General features: G+C 41.0%; 1 long non-coding RNA gene and 1 pseudogene across 4 annotated transcripts; both read left to right on the forward strand.

Moving 5' to 3' along the window:
* The first annotated feature begins 836 nt into the window (after positions 1 to 836).
* LOC146520930 (uncharacterized) lies at positions 837 to 7,333 on the forward strand. 3 transcript variants are annotated; one of them, XR_014873229.1, is made up of 4 exons: positions 837 to 990; positions 3,550 to 3,861; positions 6,978 to 7,056; positions 7,219 to 7,318. It is a non-coding gene; the product is annotated as an uncharacterized LOC146520930 (long non-coding RNA). The 3 variants fall into 3 exon arrangements; XR_014873228.1 differs by lacking the exon at positions 837 to 990 and adding an exon at positions 4,290 to 4,346 and having other exon boundaries at positions 3,205 to 3,861; positions 7,219 to 7,333; XR_014873227.1 differs by lacking the exon at positions 837 to 990 and having other exon boundaries at positions 3,205 to 3,861.
* Positions 7,334 to 7,348: 15 nt separating this feature from the next.
* On the forward strand, positions 7,349 to 19,915 carry LOC146520931 (protein NLRC3-like; annotated as a pseudogene). Its single transcript, XR_014871881.1, has 7 exons — positions 7,349 to 7,421; positions 7,670 to 9,470; positions 12,859 to 13,032; positions 14,463 to 14,588; positions 16,441 to 16,497; positions 16,688 to 16,734; positions 16,910 to 19,915. The product of XR_014871881.1 is annotated as a protein NLRC3-like (transcript).
* The last annotated feature ends 1,424 nt before the right edge of the window (positions 19,916 to 21,339 follow it).

Raw genomic sequence — 21,339 nt, forward strand, 5'->3', positions numbered from 1 at the left:
AGCCTCTCAGACTCAAACACATTTAAACCTCTGTGACTCAGGACTGTGTGAAGTGCACAAAACAGATATTCCCAGAACATGTGCTCCTCACCAAGACAGGCAGAGAAAAGCTCTGATTATTGTTGCTGAACTGTGATGGTGAACAGTCTCCTCTGTTGATCCCAGTGTGACTGAAGTCCGTGTGATGAGTGAGGACTGAGCCTGTGTTGGTCGATCGTCTCTAAACAGGATGTGAAGCATCAGTTAGTCGTATTAAAGCCCTGAATAAACAGTCCTTCTGTATCTACTGTCTGTGTTTGGCTCCTCATCTTCAAAGACTCAACACAAGATGTTGGTCACATGACCATCAACATAAAACACAGGATTTGTTGCGGATGTCAAAATGTGTTCTCCATATGAGAGAACCTGCTGATCATGTTTGTATGTTAGTACCTGTACGATGGAAAGGTCTGATTCAGTTCACAAACCAGGCTCAGGGGAATAACTGGGGATATTTCCCAAACAGAAACATCCTGCTGGGATAGTTTTCCTGCTCTACACTCTGATGTTTCTGCTCAAAAAACAACAAAAGGAATTTTCATGAGCCTACAGATCGTGGACTTCTTTGAGAAACTTAAAGAAGACGCTTTTCTTTCCAAGCTTCTTAGATTCAACTTGAACAAGAGATTTGAGGAGCAGAAAAGTTTTTAAAGATAAATTAAACATATTAATAACTATTCTTGACAGAGTCTGTGTATTATTTAGGTTATTTTTCACACTCTGTAGTGTTATTTCTACCTATGCTGTACTTTTCTTTTATTTCTGTCTGTGCTGTTTTCTGTAACACGTCTGCTCTCATGTCGTACGTTATCAACAGTGTATCAATGCATTCCTATGGGTGGAGACTTAAACACACACCCAAAAAGAGCTCAGAGCAAGAATAAAAGAGGAGGAGACAGGATCAGAGTGGGACAGTGGAGCTTGTTGTTGGTGTCTCTGTGTGAAGAAACTGTAAGTTTGCTTTGTTTCCTCCTTTAACAGTTTGACTGTTTGTTTCTGTGATGTTTGGACCTGATGTTCTCCATCACACCGACACTATCTCTCCACTCTGTTACATATGTAACAGGGTGGAGAGATAGTCTCTCACTCAGAGAACCAAGTTTACAATGTAACTACATGTTCAGCTCTTGTGTTTGAAGACAAATCCTTATGATTATAGATTATTGATTGGCTGGAACCAAACAGTTTTAGGAATATTTATTCATGTGGCAGTTTCAGCCGCTGCTCACATATGTGATGACAAAGACAAGATAGTTCCAGAGGAGCTTGTCGGGCGCGTTGGCCTCGTCGATCATGTGACCGTGTTACTGTTTGGGCTCAAACTGATACGAGTGGTTTAGCTGCAGGGCAGGAGTGACAGGACAATGATGCACAGGCTCATTGTTCAGGTGTGACTCAGACTCTGAGTCTTTATACAGTCCTGTTTAACAACATGTTCCTGTTGATGCATCACAGAGATCAGCTGTGCTAAACTCTGCTGCATGCAGTTACTAGTTTTTCTAGTTTGGTGATGGAAACATCCATGAGACTGTTTCCATCACCAAACATCATCAGAAACACCTCTGACTCTGATTCTGACTCTGTTCATAAAAACACAAATATTCCTTCATGTCTGTTCATCTGATTCTGTAATGTAAAAACTTTGTGATGTCTGAATTTTGTTCATTAAAGTCCAGGCTTGTAATTCTTAGATGTTGGAATCAGCAGACACTCCATAACACAATATCATCACAATCCTTCGCTTATACTTCATATGATTGCAGTTTTGAACATTTTTGAGTTGAGTATGACAGTGATATGTTTTCATGTAGTTACAGGTCTCTGAGTGTCAGTGAAACCTGTCAGTTAAAATGAAGATCTTTCACCTTCATTTCTCTCAGTGCGTTTCAAGACGCTAGTGTCATGGTGTCACGGTAACTCGTTAATGGAGATTTGCCGTGTTGTGACGTTAACGTCATTTCAGATTAACGCTGACAGCACTAGTGGGAACACAACGAATATGACTGCACATTTACTCCGACATCATCCTCGTGCAAAGACAAGTGGAAGCAGACAAAAACAACAAGCACGCATGTTACAAACTTTACCCGAGTCATTTAGACAGCCGTTAGCACATGATTCTCCTCATGGGGACCTGATATGTTTAATATGCTGCTGAGAATATAGCCCAGAAGAAGCGTATAGTAGAGCTTTTATTTGGAAAGAGACATTTCTCTGTAATAAACTCTCTTTTCCAAAGATGAGGATTTCTCAATCAGATTTTTTTTATTTTGTTGTTTCAACAACATTAAATTTAAAAACTGTACTTTTGAGTTAAAATATATATTTATAATTTTAATAAATGACAAATTAAAAAGGATGAACATTTTTTTGTATCAAAAAAATATATTGAACCGTGACAGCAAAGTATCGAACCGAACCGTGAATTTTGTGTATCGTTGCACCCCTACTTGTACCCAATCTCGGGTGAGGGTGATGATATCTCCCCCATATCTCTGATGTAGATAAAATTTTGTAATACACTAACAGTTGTACAGAATTGAAACAAAGGTGATTTTCAAGTTGTTTTTATTTGGTGAGACCAAGAAACACTATGTACCTGAAGATATTTGAAACATAATCAGACAACATTTTTTTTTAGTTTAGAAATGTTGAAAGTGATGGCGGGCACTTCCAGGCTCAAAGGGTGGCAGCCATCTGGCCTGAGTGGTTGGGTGTAAAGGCAGGAAGACAAGACAAACACACATTGTGGTAGAGAGCCAGAGATAAATAATTACCTCTATCTACATGCATAGAGGTATATAAACACATGGTGAGTGAAGAAGAAACACCCAGTGCATCATGGGAATCCCCCAGCAGCCTACACCTATTGCAGCATAACTAAGGGAGCATTCAGGGTCACCTGATCAAGCCCTACCTATATGATTTGTAGAGATGTAGAATAGAGATGGTGTCTGTCTCCTGAATCCAAACTGGAAGCTGGTTCCACAGAAGAGGGGCCTGAAAACTGAAGGCTCTCCCTCCCATTCTACTTTTAAATACTCTAGGAACAACAAGTAGGCCTGCAGAGCGAGAGCGAAGTGCTCTAATAGGGTGATTGGTACTATAAGGTCATTAAGATAAGACCTATTGATATTTCCTGTTCAAACTCAGCAGGAATAATTAGTGTGAAGACTTTAACTCTGCTGATTCTCTTTCAATCATGGATCAGCTGAAATATTTGAAAATGTTGACACATGTTGAACTGACTGAATGTCAATGGACTGAAGCTTCCAGTCGGAGTGAATCAGTGTGTGTCAGTGAATGCATCGTGTGTGCTTCAGGCTCCATCTAGTGGACTGATAGTAGAGCAGCTGATGGCAGCTTCCTCTGCCTCACACTGCTGTCTGACTGCATTCAGCTAACACTGAGATGAAGCAGGACAGAAGCAGCTGATATTTGTACAGCATGCATGATGGAAAGGAGGATTTCAGTTGATGTGCACATGAATGATTTGTGTTTCCTCTGCAGGTGAAGGTAGAAAGTGTGTGTGAGCTGAATTGAGCAGCATGGATCAGTGTGAGGACAGAGAGGAGGGAGTCCCTCCCTCTCAAACCACTCTGTGTGGGGAACATGAGAGCCAGACCAAAGCTCAGAGGTGAGATGACCATCTCTAACTGTCCATGACTCTTCTCCATGTCACAGCTCAGCACTCACATCACTGCTCCATCATTATTCACAGGAACCACCTGGACCTCCACCCAGCTCTGTGTCCTTACAGAGTGACGCGTCTAAAGACAGTGGCATTAATTTTAAATCCCAGCCTCTGTTTGCTGCAGAGAGGTGAGCTTTTAGTAACATAAAGTCTTTGATTTAGCTGCTTGATGTTGTTCGACATAAACTGCAGTGCAAACACGTCATTCCCCCAATCCCATTTAAACTTTCTCTTAAAAACAATCCTTTGGTTTCTAAACAACTGAAAATCGATTTCAGCAAACAGGGAGGTTATTCTTTCTTTTTTTAAAATGATATTTTATTGGTTTTCTTTTTACACAAGAAAATACAAAAGCACAATTTAATAACAAAACAACAGTGTTACTCTAACATGAATTAAAGCAGAAAGTAACCCACTGAAAGAAGTCTTAATTGATGTCCTCCAAAGTGGTGAATACAAACTTAGATGCTGTTGAGGGACTGTGTTTGATGAGAAAACTCTTCAAATCACAAATATTAATACATCCAGAATATAAACAAAGTTTTGCTTTGTACAGAAACACCAGTCAAAGAAACTCGTTGACTTCAAATCAGGAGTGTGTCGTCCTGCAGAGGTAATGTGTGTGTAAATATTGTTGTGACTGAGTGTTGGTGAATAAATCCTTCATCATGTTTAATGTTAGCTCAGCTCTGTTTCACACACATGTTCATATGTGAAGCGGTGTGTGTGTTGGAGTGTTTCCACAAACACAGCAGTCAGAGTGGAAAGAGTGGATGTTGTAGGAGGTGTTTGTGTAGTGAAGAAGCTGAGTGTCTGTAGGACTCCAGCTGCTCCAGCAGGTGTCCCTTTGTGCTTTGCTTCAACACAGTGTAGGTAGGAACTTCCAGTCAGGTGTTTCAGGTAGTGCTAGATGGAGGAGAACAAATACACTGAACAAAAACATAAATGCAACACTTTTGTTTTTGCTCCCATTTTTCATGAGCTGAACTCAAAGGTCTGAAACATTTTCTACATACACAAAGGACCCATTACTCCCAAATATTGTTCACAAATCTGTCTAAATTTGAGTTACTGAGCACTTCTCCTTTGCCGAGTAATCTATCCCACCTCACAGGTGTGGCATATCAAAGTGCTGTTTAGACAGCATGAATATTGTACAGGTGTGCCTTAGGCTACGTTCACACTGCAGGCGAAAGCGCATCAAATCCGATTTTTTTTTTTACCCTATGCGACCCATATCCGACCATGGTGTGACAGTGTGAACGGCACAAATCCGATATTTTCAAATCCGATCTGGGTCACTTTCGTATGTGGTACTGAATCCGATACATATCCAATGTTTCAGAAAGCGACTGCTGTTTGATGGTCATGTCGCATTAAATCCGTCTTTTACGTCACTGACACAAGACAGACGCCAATTATCAGCACCAGAGAAGCGCCCGAGAAGTGTAGATGTTAGTGAAACTGTTGGGAAGACAACGTGAACATTTTATTTGTAATGTATAATCTGCAGATTCTGACAGAAAACTGCAACTATCCTTTGAAGCACCGCTCCTCTAAAACAGCAATAAGGATCATTATTAGGCGATATGTAAATAACAAAATAACTTAAAGCAAAAATTGGGGAACGTAAAGTCCGAAGACTTTATGTTAAGGGCCATCAGTCAAACAATATTCTTTGCTCTCGGTCTAAACAGCGCGTTGTGTGTGATGTCTTCTTTTGCGCATGCGGCTGCTTTGAGCATTCACACAGGAGCGTGTTTGCTGTCACATTTTATTTGTAGTGTGAACAAGCAGACAAAAAAATCAGATTTGATCAAAAACTCAGAATTAAGCATTAAGACCTGCAGTGTGAACGTAGCCTTAGACTGCCCACAATAAAAGGCCACTCTGAAATGTGATAAATTGCAGCAAAAATTTCTGGCACAACTTCACAGGCTGAAGGCACAACTTCACAACTTCAGGCCTTCATTCAGGCTGATGAAGGCCTGATGAAGACCACAAGCCGAAACGCGTTGGTCAATTATTAAAGTTGTTCATCTTCCCTCAAGTGTTGCTAGAGTTCCTGCTTTGTGCACTCTGAAATGTGCACAGTTTTGTCTTACTGGAGGCAGAACCCAAGTCAGTATATCGCGTGGCCACCATTTGCATCACGCAGTGCAACGCATCTCTGTCGCATAGAGTTGATCAGATGTTGATCGTGGGCAGTGTAATGTTGGTCCACTCCTATTCAATAGCTGTGCGAAGTTGCTGAATATTGGCAGGAACTGGAACACGCTGTTGCATACACCGTTCAAGAGAATCCTAACCATTCTCAATGGGTGATGTGTCCAGTGAATATGCTGGTCATGCCAGACCTGGGATGTTTTAAGCTTTGTACAGCTCCTTGCAATATGGGGCCATGCATTATCATGTTGCAACATGAGGTGATGGATGTGGATGAATGGCACAAGAATAGGTCCCAGGATCTAAAACTTATTAAGGAAACTTGCAGATTTCAGAAATTGCAGTAAAAACATGATAAATAACAGTACAGGACTGCATTGTAGTATAAGTGTAAGCAAACTCAGGGCTGACAGGGAACAAAAAACATCAGGGAATGCAGGAAAGGAAGAAATAAATGTAATCCAAGACATGAAAGTAAAACAGGAAATAAACAAGAGAATCCCTCACTGATCCAGAAAGACAAACACTGAAAAATGTGCAACATAAAATGCTTAACACAAAAGGTCTAGATGGGGACCACTGCCAAATTAAGCATGAAAGAAATGAACATAAAATGACAAATTTAGCTTCATGAAAACAATCATTGGTAAAGCCCAATCACTGATCAACCAGAAATCTAAAACTAAATAAGAACAAGAACATAAAAAAGACAGTTAACAAAAGTTAAAATACTGTAATGGAATAAATATGATGCACAATTCAGTGTTTAAAGATAAACACAAATTTAGCGAGGAAAAAAAGTGCAGACGCCCAAGGAGGATGATAAATGATGCTTTTGTAAGCAGTGACTGATGGAACAAGTACTTATTCCCCATACATCAGCTGGACATAATAAAAGTTCCAACCATTTTGCCTTTGTTCTCGGAATCTAAGCCAGCAAACTCACCACTTTGTTTCAGGAGTGAATGAACAGGTAACCATAGTGTCATAATTAAATTATATTGATGGAATAAACTGGATTTCATGTACATCTATGGAGAAGGATTTGATGAACTAATTCTTCATGAATCTTCCACAGAGTGGCCCAGGAGAGCTCAGTGGTTCCCAGTGGTCAGTCTGCCCAGCAGCATCAAACACAGCTGGACTCCATATTTATGGTCTGGACATGTACAACAACTGCTTTTACATATATTCTGTTCACAGTCATCTCCATGCTGCTCTTTGTAGACCAGTGGATTGTCAGTGTGTCCAACATGGATCTGATGTTTGGCTCCATGATTTCAGTCTGATTGGCTCATTCATAAAGTATTCTGTTCCAGCTGCTGGAGGACAACATCATCACTTTTGTGAAGAATGAGCTGAAGAAGATCAGAAGGTTCTGAGTCCAGATTACCCAGAATACTTAGAGAATAAGAGGGAGGATGATGAGCAAAGGAGGAGCAGCAGAGAGCATTTGTTAAGATCACAATAGACTTCCTGAGAAGAATGGAGCAGGAGGAGCTGGCTGACTGTTTGCAGAGTAGTAAGAGGATTTCTCTAAATTTAAGCTATTGGATGAATAAATTGAAGTATTTTAAAATACTAGCATCTGTTGAATTATTGGGCTGTGTACTTATGTAAATTGTTGGGTTTCTGGATGAATGACACACTAATGTCTCTAGAGACAGACCAAGAGGTGTTCAGTCATTTCTTAGGGTGACAGAAATTTTCACAAGGATTCAGTAAACATGAACTGATTTTTGATGTTGTATTTGTATTATTGTTATTCAGAACTTCTTTCTGCAGTTGCTCAGCGTAAACTTAAATCTGCTCTGAAGAATAAGTTCCAGTGTGTGTTTGAGGGATCGCTAAAGCAGGAAACCCAGCCCTTCTGAATCAGATTTACACAGAGCTCTACATCACAGAGGGAGGGACTGCAGAGGTCAATGATGAACATGAGGTCAGACAGATTGAAACATCATCCAGTAAAACAGACAGACCAGAAACAACAATCAGACAAGAAGACATCTTTAAAGCCTCACCTGGAAGAGATGAACCAATCAGAACAGTGCTGACAAAGGGAGTGGCTGGCATTGGGAAAACAGTCTTAACACAGAAATACACCCTGGACTGGGCTGAAGACAAAGCCAACCAGGACATCCAGTTCATATTTTCCATTCACTTTCAGAGAGCTGAATGTGCTGAAAGAGGAAAAGTTCAGCTTGGTGGAACTTGTTCATCACTTCTTTACTGAAACCAAAGAAGCAGGAATCTGCAGCTTTGAAGACTTCCAGGTTGTGTTCATCTTGATGGTCTGGATGAGTGTCGACTTCCTCTGGACTTCCACAAAACTACAATCTTGACTGACCCTAGAAAGTCCACCTCAGTGGATGCGCTGCTGATAAACCTCATCAGGGGGAAACTGCTTCCCTCTGCTCACCTCTGGATAACCACACGACCTGCAGCAGCCAATCAGGTCCCTCCTAACTGTGTTGGCATGGTGACAGAGGTCAGAGGGTTCACTGACCCACAGAAGGAGGAGTACTTCAGGAAGAGATTCAGAGATGAGGAGCTGGCCAGCAGGATCATCTCCCACATCAAGATGTCACAAAGCCTCCACATCATGTGCCACATCCCAGTCTTCTGCTGGATCACTGCTACAGTTCTGGAGGATGTGCTGGAAACCAGAGAGGGAGGACAGCTGCCCAAGACCCTGACTGAGATGTACATCCACCTCCTGGTGGTTCAGGCCAAAGTGAAGAAGGTCAAGTATGATGGGGGAGCTGAGACAGATCCACACTGGAGTCCAGAGAGCAGGAAGATGATGGAGTCTCTGGGAAAACTGGCTTTTGATCAGCTACAGAAAGGAAACCTGATCTTCTATGAATCAGACCTGAAAGAGTGTGGCATCGATATCAGAGCAGCCTCAGTGTACTCAGGAGTGTTCACACAGATCTTTAAAGAGGAGAGAGGACTGTACCAGGACAAGGTGTTCTTGCTTCATCCATCTGAGTGTTCAGGAGTTTCTGGCTGCTCTTCATGTCCATCTGACCTTCATCAACTCTGGAAAAAATCTGCTGGAAGAACAACAAACAACCTCCAAGAAATCTAAATTATTTAACAAACCAAAACTCCAATCTCTCCACCAGAGTGCTGTGAACAAAGCCTTACAGAGTCCAAATGGACACCTGGACTTGTTCCTCCGCTTCCTTCTGGGTCTTTCACTACAGACCAATCAGACTCTCCTACCATGTCTGCTGACACAGAAAGGAAGTAGCTCACAGATCAATCAGGAGACAGTCCAGTACATCAAGGAGAAGCTCAGTGAGAATCTGTCTGCAGAGAAGAGCATCAATCTGTTCCACTGTCTGAATGAACTGAATGATCGTTCTCTAGTGGAGGAGATCCAACAGTTCCTGAAATCAGGATGTCTCCCTACAGATGAACTGTCTGCAGCTCAGTGGTCAGCTCTGGTCTTCATCTTACTGTCATCAGAAGAAGATCTGGATGTGTTTGACCTGAAAAAATACTCTGCTTCAGAGGAGACTCTTCTGAGGCTGCTGCCAGTGGTCAAAGCCTCCAACAAAGCTCTGTAAGTCATTATCCTTTAATCTATTAAAATGTTGATTCTACTTGACAAGACAACAGGCTTAAAAATCTATATAATGTAATGAATAGTTAGGTATATGTTAAAAAAAAATAAACAATCGAATCTAATGATCAGGTGAACTCAAAGTTCTGTGCAATATATTTTTCTTTTTCCTGATTTGTCTTTTTTTTTTTTTTTTTGGGGAAAATTTGTCACATTTAAATGTTTCAGATCGTCAAGTAATTATAATATTAAACAAAGTTTACTGACGAAAATGCAGAACAAGGCTCAGGGGAAGTTATACTCCCACCATCTGTTAGGGTGAGGGGTGGCACCAGTCGCAATTATATGCTTTAGCATACTGGAAAGGTTTACTGCTAATCTTGAAAGTAGAGATAGTGTCTGTCTCCCAATCCAAGTTGGAACTATAATGTTATTAAGATAAGATGGGGTCTGATTATTTAAGACCTTGTATGTGAAGAGAAGAATTTTTGAATTCAATTCTGGATTAACAGGGAGCCAGTGAGGGAAGCCAATATAGAAGAAATCTGCTCTCTCTTTCTAGTCCCTGTCAGTACTCTTGCTGCAGCATTTTGGATTAACTGAAGGCGTTTAAGGGAGTTTTTAGGACATCCTGATAATGAGTCACGGTAGTCTAGCCTAGAAGTAATAAATGTATGAAGCTTTTTTTTTTAGCATCACGCAAAGACAGGATATATCTAATTTTAGAGATGTTGCACAAATGGAAGAAAGCAGTCTTACATATTTGTTTAATATGTGCGTTGAGACATGTCTTGGTCAAAATGACTCCAAGGTTCCCCACAGTGTTACTGGAGGCCAAGGTAATGCCATCCAGAGTAAGAATCTGGTTAGATACCATATTTCTAAGATTTTCAGGGCCGAGTACAATAACCTTTTTATCTGAATTTAGAAGCAGAAAGTTAGAGGCCATCCAGTTCTTTATGTCTTTAAGACATTCCTGCAGTTTAACTAATTGGTGTGTGTGACGGAGTTACACCGTCCCGGGCCACAGACAGCTGATCTGGGCGCATACACGCACCACCACCATTAGTTTCTACAATTACCGTGGCTGCGTGTCTTTTCGTCGACCGGGCGGATAAACAAAAGGGGTGAGAGGTATATTTTGAGCGGCGCAGAGGGTGGCCAACATATTTTTCCCGCTTACCTTTAATAAAGCCAGTCTCGTAGACCTCACTGTGATCGCTGATTATACGAGTGGTTATGCAAGCCGATGGTATGGTGTTCCGGGGTTCAAATAGTGGGTTCGCGCACGCTTGAAAGGTCACATGAACTGCATTATTTTGTTTGGTTTTTTGGTTATTGTGAAACACTCTAGGCTGCCTGTAATTGGCCATAAATGTCTGTAATATACATATATATGTATTGTAGGAATACAGCTGGAAATAAGCTGAGGGGAAAAAGAGTGTTTGGGAAAAGAAATAATAAAGAGATATTATGCCTAGTGGCGGGGCAATGGGGTATAAAAGAAGGCTGTCAGGGCCTACCTGGGCATTCTGTGAGATGTTACAGAGGGGTAACATGCAGACTGATTTTGTCTATAGATGTTTGTTTTGTGTTGAATATTAAGTTAGTTTTCTATTTTTTTTGTAAATAATCTTTTGTGCACCTGGGAGGCCGGCAGAATAAACTATCCACACTGAATGCTTCCTGACTACGCCTGCATTTGTTTGGGAGAAGTTTAGGAGAGGACCCCACGACAGTGTGTGTTATTTGGCTTCATCTGCATAGTAGTGAAAATATATGCTAAGCCTTCTGATGATAATGCCTAAGGGAAGCATATATAATGTAAACAGAAATTGGTCCTAGCACAGAACCATGTGGAACTCCATAATTAACCTCAGCGTGTGAAGATGTCTCTCTATTTACATGAACAAATTGGAGTCTATTAGATATATATGATACAAACTACTGCAACACACAGCCTGTAATACCTACAGCATGCTCTAATCAGTCTAATTGGATATTATGGTCATCAGTATCGAATGCTGCACTCAGTCTACTTTACACTTACACTTCACAGTTATTTATTTGTAAAAAATGTTTGGAATCATGTATGATTTTTGTTCCACTTCTCACGTGCACACCACTTTGTATTGGTCTTTCACGTGGAATTCCAATGAAACTGATTCATGTTTGTGGTGTAATGTGACAAAATGTGGAAAGGTTCAATGGGGCCGAATACTTTTGCAAGCCACTGTATAATGACTATTAGAAATAAAGTCTGTTCTCTCACTTGTAGGGCTGGGTGATATAGGAGAAAAAACTTTAAAAGGAACCTTTAAAGTGGACAGAAAAACATTTTTTATACGATTGTTTTCCAAATTGCATTGTTCTGATCAAGGGTTGGGTTTCCACACTAAGCAGGTAATGAGTGTATTATTTACCTCTCTGGTAGATCATTGTTGCTGTGGATGTTCCGGTCCACTGTCGTATTCCATTATCAGGTCCCAAGATGTAGGAATGGATCAGAAAAGATTGTATTTCCAGTGAGAAGCATGACATTGTTTTATTTAAAAAAATTGATATAGATTTGGTTTTTAGAAGAGGTAGAGTTTAAAAGATTGAATTATGTCCTTCTGCATATGAAACGTGCTAATTAAGAGAAAAATGCTTTGTGGCAAAGTAAGGGGAAATGAGCAGAAATTGATTATTTCAGACAAAGGATTAATTGAAGGGCTCCATTGGGGGGTTATGTGAAATAAATGACAACTATATCTAGTGACAATGACCTTTGATGTTAGAAGTAATGTCCTAGTTTGTCAGTAGTTTCCCTTGAGAATAATTTGTTTATCCTGTGCAATTTTTAATTATTTTTATTTGTTAACTAATAGTTATAGTGCTCACTGACATTTGTGTTTGTCTTTCAGGTTGGATTTTAAAAGTATTCCTTTTTAATCGTAATACATTATTGTTTATTTATTTTTCAGACTAAGTAATTGTTTCCTCTCACGGAGAAGCTTTGAAGCTTTTGTCCTCAGTTCTCAGCTCCAAGTCCTCAAGTCTGAGAGACCTGGACCTGAGTGAAAACAACCTGCATGATTCAGGAATTAAGCTTCTGTCTTCTGCCACTGTTGAGGCCTCATTGTACAGTGGAAACTCTGAGGTAAGGTGAAAGGATGTTTAGTTTTCTTCAAATTACATAATCAACAATTAAAGCTAATGAAAGCAAACTTCATTCATTTGTTATTATTATCTCGAAAATCACAGTATTAAAAACATATTTTTGACATGTAAAAATGACAATATCAATTCCAGACACTCCCAAAAACCATGTTACACATTGCCAAAACTGGTAAAGCCTCACTGCACTATCAATACCCTTTAATGTTTTTTATTCTTCATTTTTAAGATTGAGTGTCTGTAACCTGTCAGAAAATAGTTGTGAAGCTCTGTCTTCAGTTCTCAGCTCCCAGTCCTCTAGGCTGAGAGAGCTAAACCTCAGTGACAATGACCTTAAGGATTCAGGAGTGAAGATTCTGTCTGCTGGACTGGAGAGTCTACATTGTACGCTAGAAACTCTCAGGTCAGGATTTAGTTGTTTCCATTCAATATTGTTTAGAATCTCCATGACATTTCTGAATAAATGCTTATAGAACTGTCAGGTGTCTTTTTCTTTGCCTTTGTTTGTATTATCATTCTCTGTATCACTGTCTGTAAATCTTGGAGTTGTTTACAATCATGTTATATCCTTTATTGTGAACAGGAAGTACACATTGCCTGTGAGCAATACTGATAATGTTTATAACATGTGTTGTTGTAAAATGATGTAACACTTATTCCTTCTATGCTGGATGTTTCTACTTCCTTATTATATGGCTGTTCTAAAGAAATATGCCCCAAAATCATTAAGCTTATCAAAAAATGCTGCAGCGAGATATTGACAGGGAATAGAAAGATATATTTCTCCCATATTGGCTTCTCATCATTGGCTTCCTGTTAAGGCTACGATTAAATTTAATTCTTCTTACCATTTACTTACTTGTAATTCAGCATACAATAAAGGCACAACTAGCCACTGCACTATTATCCTAAATCAGGGGTCAGCAACCTTTAACACCCAAAGAGCCATTTGGATCTGGTTTCCACTCAAAAGAAAACACTGTGAGCCGCAAATACTTTTTGGCATCTAAAATGAAGATAACACTGTATATATTGTTTTTTACCTTCATGCTTTGTGTGAACAACTAATGTGTGTTGCTTATGAAATCCACGAAGTGCTATAAAGAAGATTACATTTTATTTATGTAATTAACACATTTTGAACTCTTAAGGAAAGACACCCAGCTGAACAAAAATGATCCATGTAGCTTGTAGTTTATTTAATATAATTAAAATAGTCGAAAAAAACTACCACGATCGTAGATTCATAACTTCAACCTAGCTGCAGCAGCACTAAAAATGCACCAAATTAAAATAATCAAGAGATGCACGACTGGTCAAAGCAAAACCAAAACAGTAACATACACAGCAGAGGTGTAAATGTGGAAAGCACTCTCATATGATGTGGTATGGATAGAGGATTAAATAGCATTTTTTGAGGTTCCTAAATCTTCTAAAAGTAGAATGGAAAGAAAAAACTTTGGCTTTTATATCCCTTTCCTGTGGAACCAGCTTCAAGACACCCTCTCTACTTTTTAGATTAGAGATCAAATTTTCGTTTTGATAAAAATTATAGTTAGGTGAATTAGTCCTCTCTGAGCACAGTTCTATTAGAGGTTTTCTTGTTTTAAAATTGGCATCTCCCTTTCCACTGCAGTAAAGTGTTGTTCAAAGGGAATATGAGAATCTTCAAGTGTTCTCTGTAATATTTTAGGTCTGCTGCTATACAGCTTGAGACAGCTGTTGTCACTGCTTGTCACTTTGAAAGCTAACTTGAACTGAATGGATGGAAAAGATGAGGGTTATGGTATCTATACAAAAGGAAAAACAAAAATGGCTGCTTTTTGTCTACAGTCTTTCACACTGTCTGATCACAGAGGAAGGCTATACTTCTCTGGCTTCAGCCCTGCACTCCAACCCCTCCCATCTTAGAGAGCTGGACCTGAGCTACAATCATCCAGGAGACTCAGGAATAGCATTGTTGTCTTTTTTTTTTTTTTTTTTTTTTTTTTTTTTTTTTTTGCCTGTCCCGTTTGGCTCTTTTGCCATCAGAATTATTGTCTAAAGGCGAAGAAAGATGCCCAACGGTTTTTCTTTACCAAATTGACCATCCCAGCTTTGCCGTAATGGTCCATTTGATTCACCTTTTATTCTTTATTTTATTTTCACTTGCTGAATACGGGACAGATTTGACTGGGGGAAAGAAAAGGGAGAAAGAAAGAGGGAAAGAAAGGACAGTTGAGAAGAGGGACGGGGGAGAAGGGCAAAAAACAAAACCAACAGAATAAGCAGAAGAAAAAAAATAAATAAATAAAAAATAAATACATATATCGATCACCTGGATCACCTGTTGAGAAAGAAAAAAGAAAACAAGCAGAAGAAAACGAGAGTAATACAATAAACCACATCACAATGATATATGGGAATATGACAGTAACTACTAAATATTAAACATTATTGTGCAGCACGTAAGATCGACAGCACAGTGTGCATTGAGGTAGGAGCCAAAAAGGGTGTAGTTTGTGTGTGTGATCACCCGTGTGTACACCTGTGAGCATGGACGCGCTTGTTTTCTTAAAAGGTTCCCTCATGTAATGATCTGCTAGAGGGTGTGGGGGGCCACTGCCCCGTCCTCCAGGGCATGAAGCAGGTATGGAGGAGATCAAAACTCCAGACATCCAGAGGCCCCCAGAACACAAGAGACCAAGGAAGACCAACAGAGGGGCAGCCGCGCCACTGTCCCAGAAAGAGCCGAGGAGAGTCCCAGATGAGGGGTCACCCAGCAGCCACGGAGCAGAAGCCAGGGGGGGCTGCAGTGACGTGCCCGTGAGCTCCGCCGGCAGCCAGCTGTGCCTGAGTGACCGAGCCCCAGGCCGAGAGGCCGGGGGCACCCCACCTCCGAGGTGGCCCAAGCGAGCCCCAGGCTCCAGGCCCCGATAAGCAGCCGCCAAGGAGTGAGCCGGTGTGTACCCGGACGCCCACCCCGGACACAAAGAACCACCAACGCACCGATGTCTGAGGGAGTCCGCCCCCGGCAGGGGAAGTGGTGGGGGGAGATAGGCCTCCAAACCTTGGAGGGCCTGAGCTGTCCTCAGAGAGGTGGCATCTGATACCCAACCTGACATATAGACACAGACATACAGGCACACACAGATACAAACATCCATTCCCACCCTCATGCTCTCATATGCACTTACTCCACACTCAACCAACGTGGAGACAGACATAAAGAGACGCTGTACACACAATCACACTCCCCAAGCGTACTCTACGAACCGGGTCTAGGTACCCTTGCCCCTGGAGGGGGGAACTGCACCCAGACCCAGGTTGTGTTACCCTTTTCCCTGCGGTGGGGAGAAGCAGACCGCCCCGACTCCGCAGCAGCAGGGAGGCCCCACATTCCGGATCCCAGTCGGACGGCCAACTCCTCCTCCTAGCCCCCCTGCTCCAGCAGGAAGCAGAGAACGAGGGTGAGAGAAGACTCCTAACCTCCCTCCACCCGCTCATTGTAGTGTTGATGTATGTGTGTTCTAAGGTGCATTTAAAACCCAGGAGGGCATGGAGCTACCTGCCAGAGAGCAGCAGGTAAGCGCATAGTCCCTCCTGCTAGCCCTCAATGTCTACGTGTATTTAAAATTGAGAGGTGGGCAACGACGCCGGGGGTGAGGTGTACACCCTGATGGTAATTGGGATTCCGTGTAGCGTGCCCACCCCCAAGATCCTATATGTATGTGTAATGAGAGTGTGAGTAATGTGAATGTCTAAGTTGCGGGATAAAATTGAGGCAGAGGCAGCCAGAAGGGGACAGAGGGGGGGGGGGGGGGTATTGTTGAATAGCATTGTTGTCAGCTGGACTGAAGGATCCATGCTGGAGACTGGACACTCTCAAGTATGGATAGAATATCTGATAAAGGGGGAAGAGCGGGGAACATTTTCTGTTTCCTTCACTCACTTTCTAGTGATGGATGGATGGATGGATGGATGGATGGAGTGTGTGTGTGTGTGTGTGTGTGTGTGTGTGTGGGTAAGTATATGTGTATGTACATACATTGCTGCTCTGACCCCCCTCCTCCTTTCAGGGTGAAGCCTACTGGAGACCCACGGTTGAGACCAGGTTTGAGGAAGTGTAAGTGTGTTTTTAATGTGATTCATGAAAACAAAGCAGCACACATTCAACCATCTTCAAACTGTTACATCACTCATTCACATCTCTGATGTCAGGAGTCATCATCATAGTGTCAATCAATAAACAGATGATGGATCAATAACTGCAGCTGGATTGTGTTTGTTCTCTACTTTAGATTCCTGTCAACTCACAATCGACACAAGCACAGTACAAACAAACCTCAAACTGTCTGACAACAACAGGAAGGTTACACATGTGGAGGAGGTTCAGTCATATCCTGATCATCCAGACAGATTCGATCTTTCTCCTCAGCTGCTGTGTACAAATGGTCTGACTGGTCGCTGTTACTGGGAGGTCGAGTGGAGAGGAGAAGTCTATATATCCATGAGTTACAGAAGAATCAGAAGGAAAGGAGACACTAATGACTGTGTGTTTGGATGGAATGATAAGTCCTGGAGTCTCTTCTGCACCGATGATGGTCCTCGTTCTGTCTGGCACAGTAACAGAAAAACATCCATCCCCTCCTCCTCCTCTGTCTCTAACAGAGTAGCAGTGTATGTGGACTGTCCTGCTGGCACTCTGTCCTTCTACAGAGTCTCCTCTGACACTCTTATCCACCTCCACACCTTCAACACCACATTCACTCAAACTCTTTATCCTGGGTTTTGGGTCTGGTCTAAATCCTCAGTGACACTGTGCTGAATTGAGTGTAAAGAGTGTCCTCCTGTTAGAGAAACACTGACTGTTGAACAGATAGTTCAGTCTGTACATGTCTGTCTCTTTCACTCACAAACACGTTTTCAGATTCATGGATTCAATCACTTGATGTTTGAAACTCTTCTAAATGAGTGGCTCTTTTTTGTCTTGGTCTTGGTGTCGGCCTCGGTCTTGTCTTGACTTGGTCTCGGTCTTGTCTTGATTACAAGTCTAGTACAGATACCATTATCTAAATCTGAAGGAAGGGGAAGTATTCGACAGGATTTTGTAATTGGTGTGGTGTTATGGAAACAGTTGAGCATGTATTTATTAACTGCAGGAGGCATGGTAACTATAGGAGAATAATGAGGGTAGAAATGGGAAACACTGGGAAATTCAGATTTGAGAAGGTGGTTGAATGGCTAGGATGTCATGAAGGGAAAGGAGTGGTTCTTCTAAAATGAATGATGAAAAACCTTCTAGTGGAAGAAGATCAAATAAGGGGCATGCAAGAAATATCTGAATATTTTTTTGGACTTTTCTGAACTGTTTGCACTTGTTTGTTAAAAAATATTTATACAAACTTAAAATTGGTGAAAAATGTCTTGAAATTAAACAACAAATGTCACGTGAATGATTAAGTTATTATGTAAAATTATGTCTTTGTAGAGTCACAGAAATGTAAGATTTTACAAACTGAAGCAGAAGTCGTTGTAATGTAAACTTGACTTCCTTTAATGATGCAGTTTCATAAGGCAAAATTAATAAAAAACTAATAAATGAATAAACTAATAAATTCTTGTAAAAGGTGGATGTAGCAACCCATTAAAATCCGACATTACGAAATCATGTCAGACAGCTTGGACACAGTGTACAGTCAGAGGGTGTTGGTAAGTCTCCAGAAATGTGTTTTCCTCTTTGTGTGTGTGTGTGTGTGTGTTGAGTGAATGAATATTTGACTTACCGAGGAGTGGAGAAATAGATGGGGTCTTCATCTTGTCTGGACATCAACTAAACGTCTGGACAACAGACTGAGACCATCTGCTTCATCACTTCCTCTGTAGCACACTTAGTGATTCGCTGGCTGAAAAAGTCGCCATGCTACTGTGATGAATTCACGGTGAGGGCGGAGCACCTTTAATGGGCTGCAGCCTGCAGTTTCTGTGAACAAAGACAGAACATCATCCACCCCAACACCTGCTGCAGATGCTGCAGCCATGTGCTCAGCTCAACATGTCGAGATTCCCAATTTCTGTACCTCTCAAGTGACTTTAAGAACCTTTCCATAGCTGCTGCTGTGATATAGCATTAAATAAATAAAATGTAATTGAATTCAATGTTAAAATCTCTGCATTACAAATTCAGTCTTCTATATGGCTCAAGTTAAAGATCAAATGAAACTTTTTGTACCTGCAGCAATGAAAACTCAGTAGCTCTGCCTAATATATAATGACCAAACAGAGACACATTGGGCAACAGATCATCAGGTTTGTCCCAGTATATATTTCTCTATTTCTTAGTGATCCCTGTAAAAATGTGGATTTTTATAGTTTTAATTATATTAAGAAAGGAGCAGCTTTTGACTCATTTGATGCCAAACTTCAACACATCTATGTAAGCAAACGAATAGATCCACAGTTTGTGTAACCATGTGTTTTGGACTGAACATATTACTCATACAGAGGTCCGCTGGCTGAGTTGAGGAAAAAATTTTCAATGGGCGATCGTAGCTCAGGAGTTGGGAGTTCGCCTTGTAATCGAAAGGTTGCCGGTTTGAGCCCCAGCTTGGACAGTCTCAGTCGTTGTGTCCTTGGGCAAGACACTTCACCTGTTGCCTACTGGCGGTGGACAGAGGCTGCCGGACACTGACAGAGGCTGCCAGTGTCTGCCCCAGGGTGGCTGTGGCTACAATGTAGCTGCCATCACCAGTGTGTGAATGTGTGTGAATGAGTGGATGACTGGATGTGTAAAGCGCTTTGGGGTCCTTGGGGACTAGTAAAACACTATACAAATACAGACCATTTACCATTTTTGTAAATGGTAAACTCAGTTCACAAATATGCATAAGTTACTAAGATCTGGTGGAATTTTTAGCCCAAGGTACGTGAAGCTGCTGAAGGACCACTGATAGGAATTACAAATATCTGGCAGAGCTGACCTGCTCATGCCACGTAGAGCTTTGGTGACTTTGAAGCACAAAAAGAGAATTTCGAGCTGCTTCGCAACCCATTTACGTGGAAACTGCACCTGTGCAAATTCAGATGGAGCTGCAGTGTAATGGTACACTCAAGGCAAAGTACGACACTGAATGGCCCGCACAGTTTATTAGTTCCACTCCTGAAGCAACGCCCAGCTCCGTCTACATGCGGTTCCAACCTTGTGTTTGCTTTCATTTATTTTTTCTGGGGTTTTTGGCAGCACGTTTATATTTCTGTCTTGCATAATTTTCACACGATACATTTTTATGAAGAGCAAAATATTTAAAGTTAAAGTTTATTTTTAAGTTTATTTAATCTGGAATAATATTCCTGTCTGTTTTTATTCATATTTATGTTCAAAAAACATTGTTTTAGTGTGTTCAATAAATGTTTATCTTGTTTGGCCCACGACCTAAGGTCTGCCTTGAGTTTTGGCCCCCTTTTGACACCCCTAAATGTTTACTCTTATTCAAACTAATTTTGTGCCTTCTCTCAGTTTAGCACCAGGTTTATGAACTTGTTAGCTAGCTAGTGTTAGATTGGCGTTGCTGCTGCCTCTGGGCTCATGTTACTTAAAAGGTTCAACTGTGTGACTCACCAGTCTCCTATCGCCATTTAAGTCCTCAGTTTCCTCCAGTTCTTTGTCTTGTCATTGATGTAATGTTGTTACCGTGTTCTTAGTTCAACCAGTCTTCCCATCTGTCAGCCAGTCAGTTATTCATCTATCAATCTGTTCATTCTGTTCCCTCCAATAAACACCCTTATCCTGAGTGAGTCCTGCGTTTGGGTCCACTTTCTTCCTCACCTCCACACAGCAACCTCTGACATTTAAAAACCTTATATAAAATCTCTCTGTGAAATTTTCTGCTGATTGTTTGAAATAGAAAAGTGAACCGCTACTAGATAAGAACTGAGAGAAAACTTTTTCTGAAGATGCAGCCATTAGGGGTGGGGCTTGCTTTCAGTCCACTTTTATAACATATGAACTGTATATTCTTAACCCCTGTATTTATTTTAGTTCTTTGTGGTTTCTTTTGAACATCTGTGGCATCTACTAATGTTAAATCTAATCTTTCTTTACCGACATAAGCAAGCTGTTTTTACATTTAATGAACATGTATGTTTTATAACAGTAATAATGGATTGCATTCATATAACCCTCAAAGCGCTTTACAATTCCACTATTTATTCAGTCTCACATTCACACACTGTTGGAGGCAGCTACAGTTGTAGCCACAGCTGCCCTGGGGCAGACTGACAGAAGCGAGGCTGCCATATCGCGCCATCGGCCTCTCTGGCCAACACCAGTAGGCTGTAAATGTCTTGCCCAAGGACACAACGACCGAGACAGACATTTCTCGCTCAAATTTCCCAGAGGAACCCACCCAAGGGATTAATAAAGTTTTATCTTATCTCTCTTAATAGATGAGTAGAATCACAACATTTATTAGTGTCATCACAGGATAGTATGTAAGGATAGTATGTTAGGCCAATCAAGATTATTTAGAGAAGTAAGTAAATGTTGTTCTTGGCTATTTGGAATAAATGGGTTTTTTTTTTAATATTAATGCTTTTACTGACACTTCTCAGTTGCTTTTTAGTCAGCTTTCTAGAGAAAAATAAGACATTGTGGTCAGACAAACCAGTCCAAAAATTATATGGTTTTACCATTCTGTCTGGATTGTTAGAAAACACCAGGGCTATTAGAGTT

Source organism: Neolamprologus multifasciatus, chromosome 3 (assembly GCF_963576455.1).
Source record: "Neolamprologus multifasciatus chromosome 3, fNeoMul1.2, whole genome shotgun sequence".
NCBI lineage: Eukaryota > Metazoa > Chordata > Actinopteri > Cichliformes > Cichlidae > Neolamprologus > Neolamprologus multifasciatus.